This window comes from Austrofundulus limnaeus, unplaced genomic scaffold (genome assembly GCF_001266775.1).
Source record: "Austrofundulus limnaeus strain Quisiro unplaced genomic scaffold, Austrofundulus_limnaeus-1.0 Scaffold816, whole genome shotgun sequence".
NCBI classification, from domain to species: Eukaryota; Metazoa; Chordata; class Actinopteri; order Cyprinodontiformes; family Rivulidae; genus Austrofundulus; species Austrofundulus limnaeus.
The window spans coordinates 157,279-160,193 of record NW_013953218.1 but is presented as its reverse complement, the minus strand read 5'-3'; the positions used below and the strand labels follow the sequence as shown (position 1 = coordinate 160,193).

The following is a 2,915-nucleotide window of genomic DNA, read 5'->3' as shown; positions in this document are numbered from 1 at the left end:
TATATGTATGTGTACGTATGTGTACATGTACTGTATACATGTATATATATATATGTACACACACACACATATATATAGCATTACACACACACACATATATGTGTGTGTGTGTGTGTCGTGCTCCCGGTAGACCTTCCTGTCCACTATTTAATGTCCTCTCTCGGAGTCGTCTCCTTCCAGAAGAAAGCTATCGTTCTCGTCCCGGTCCGTGCATCAACTTTAGTCAGCCCTAGCCTTTTGCGCCACCAAGCCGTCCTCGTAGGCCGCTTTGGTCCTTATGAAGATCGCCAACATGCTCCACACCTCCGTTGGATCTCGCTCTTTGACGTCTTCGGATCCCAGCATACCTGATGCCTTTCCTCACACCAGCAATCACGACTTGGTTCCCCACTGCTCCTTCGGCTGCACCTTCGCGCTGCCTACCAAGCTGCTGCGCTTCAGCTGCTGACTCTGCTGCTCAGCTGTTCCTCCTCAGCAGCTCCTCTTTCACTTTTGCCAACGTCTGCGACAAAGTCTGTCTGTCAAAGTGTCTGTCTGTGTGTCTGTGTGCCTCTGCTCACACCTGCGCTGCTGGCTGCTTAAGACCGCTCTGACTCCGCCTCCGACAGACCTGGAAGGTAATCAGGTAACAGGACACACCTGCAAGTGATAATTAACACATAGCAGGAGCGTCACACCATCTAGTGGTAAAATTATTTTTCTTTGACAGATTGGCACAAATCGGCGCAGAATGGGGAGGTAATTCGTAGAAACAGACTTTTAAATCATGGTTGTAAAACAAAAAATAGTTATGGATTGCTAGTTCTGCTGCTTCTAGGTCATTTTCTCATGTTTATAGTAGGGCTTCAGTAGGAAAACACGCAGATATAATTTTAAACTGTTCTTTACTAATATTTAATATTTATTGCTGTGGAGTCCCTCGGAGAGGAAGTACAAACTGCACAGCTGAGTGTGGTTCTGTAGATCAGAACCACAGGTGGATTGTCACCCAGTGAAGAAGTTCTAACTGCTTCCTGCCATTCAAAAAATTGTGGGAACACTACAGTCTCTACTAAGTGAAAACCGTCACTGAGAAGGGTCAGAAGTCAGAGTATAAAGCTCTGTGAACGACATGTGGACTGTGGGGTTGCTGTTTCCTCACAGTGAAGGTCCATTGTGTTAAGTAGAGACGGTTTTCCCCTTCATTGTTCAAGAAAATTATGAAGTTTTAATGAATTATGTGGCTACAAAATGCAGTGAGACTAGATGTGACTTTAGACAAAATTGATGTTTGAGTGTGAAACATTATTTGTGATTAGTGTTACTCAAAATTTAATTTAGAGCAAATCCACACATCATTTTATGAAATTAGTAAAACCCCTAAAAGTGCAAAGGAGAAATTTAGGTCCACAATTATCACATTTGCACTTTGGGAGACTAGTGCCCACCACTGCTATCACTCATCAAATACATTGTTTCATCAGTTGAAGTTATTGAAGTTCTATGATTTGGTTGATTATGGTATTTTATCAGTTATGTATAGGGCTCATAAAAACACATTACCTTCAAACGTTTGTGGCAACTTGGAGAGTTTTAGAAAAGTTTTTAAGGTTCAACAACGCCACCTGGGACTTCCACCCCAAGAATAAAACTCAAAACAAGGCACTTAGGCTCTTTCTACAGATTACAGAGACTGTGTTCCAAAGTTAAAATATGAATTTATTACAATTGTTAAAACACATCTGAGGCAAGTTAAAAAATAATTTACAGTGATAACTTCGTTCAGGCTGAGGCGTCCTAGTGACGGTCAAAAAAAAAAGACAAATAAACACACAGACGCACAAACCAAATCACCCAAACAGTGCTCCACAATACAAGGAGTGAACAGGGCCCGTCACACCAAGGGAACCACCACCGAACACAAGACCGCCCCAGTCAGCTCTCAGCCTGCAACAAAAAAGAACAAAATAAACGAAAATAATGACAAAGGAAAATAATAATACCAATGAAATTAAACAGGCCTCCCAATAAATAAGTAAACAAACAAGAAAAAAAGAACTAAAAGGGCCTGGTCTCAAAATCAGCTTGCATTAGATTCAGAGGCGAAAACGCTGTTGAACAAGGAAACTTGGGGACCCAGTTGAGCGTCAAGAAGCCAGATGCAAGGACCAGGTGAGTGAATTTAATAATAGAGAAAGAAACTAAAACAAGTAAGCAAAACAGCAGGTGTCCGTAGACTGGGCTCTTTCCACGCTACCAATTAAACAGGTGTGAGGGGAGGAAGACAACCTCACCCTTGTTGCATGGAAGCCCCGTCGTCAGGAGGAGGAGGAGGCACTTGTGTCCTACGTTGAGCAGACAAACTTTTTCCTCAACAAGCCAATAAGTTCATAAATAAACAGTCCGGCTGCAAACTTCTCCTTCGCTTTCTTAGAAAACTGTACTCCAACAGAGTAAGTCAATTAAACCAGTGTCATGCCNTTCTTAGAAAACTGTACTCCAACAGAGTAAGTCAATTAAACCAGTGTCATGCCGTGGCACTGGTAACCCGGAAGTTCAGTGAAAGGTCACAGTAAGGAAACTGGCTCACTTAAGTAGGGCACCCCCTTCTGGTGATTGGCCAACCAATTTACCTGCTCAGGTACCAGGTAACACCCATTCTGCTACACATCCAATTACATTTTGTTAAAAGAGGGAGTTGTTACAGTCTCAAGGGAATAGAGATTTTTGTTAAACCTAAATTTAGAACCAGTTTAAAGGAATGGAGTACTTCAATCAGTGGCGGATGCTGGTCTTTCAAGAAGGGTAAGCTCATAAATCATAAAAGTGTTTGTTTATTTATATGTAAATTCTACCTTCCGTTCCTTTTTAAAAAAAAAATAAAGATCTGTGACCCTGTCACAGATCATTTTACAGCACTTTCAGTCAGACAGCTC

At 41.9% G+C, this 2,915-nt stretch overlaps 1 long non-coding RNA gene across 1 annotated transcript; it reads right to left on the bottom strand.

Annotated features, from left to right (window-relative positions):
- Positions 1-1,680: 1,680 nt before the first annotated feature.
- LOC106532701 (uncharacterized) lies at positions 1,681-2,453 on the bottom strand. The gene is made up of 2 exons (XR_001312126.1): positions 2,274-2,453; positions 1,681-1,926 (listed from the first exon to the last, which is right to left on the bottom strand). It is a non-coding gene; the product is annotated as an uncharacterized LOC106532701 (long non-coding RNA).
- Positions 2,454-2,915: the final 462 nt, after the last annotated feature.